The sequence below is a fragment of the Seriola lalandi genome, unplaced genomic scaffold (assembly GCF_002814215.2).
Source record: "Seriola lalandi dorsalis isolate HSWRI2012SDOR001 ecotype SW California unplaced genomic scaffold, Sedor1 jcf7180002054484, whole genome shotgun sequence".
Classification (NCBI taxonomy): Eukaryota; Metazoa; Chordata; class Actinopteri; order Carangiformes; family Carangidae; genus Seriola; species Seriola lalandi.
Genome location: NW_019525037.1, coordinates 869,799 through 870,195, shown reverse-complemented (window position 1 = coordinate 870,195; position 397 = coordinate 869,799).

The window sequence follows — 397 nt, the reverse complement described above, 5'->3', positions numbered from 1 at the left end:
CAGGCTGTAGAACAGTCATGTGAACATTATTCATCTACATTGAGATCTCCTCATCTTCCTGTTGTTATCTGTTGTTTTCATTGTCTCATGTGCTGCTGCTGCTGATGATGAGGAGGAGTTTCTAACTTTTCTCTGCACTAATTGGCTGCAGGCTGCGCGCCAACCTTAAAAGGCAGGTTATCATGGAAACACAACCCCCCACATCCAGCCCAGTGAGCAGCTCAACCAATCACAGGAAGGGAAGCACACAGTTGTGTTTGCATGGAGCCTGAATAAGAGCAGCGGCTCCTTCCTCCACCGACTCATCCATTGCTGTGAAGCTCTGAATAACCAGGATGCCTGAACCCGCCAAGTCCGCCCCCAAGAAGGGCTCCAAGAAAGCCGTGACCAAGACCGC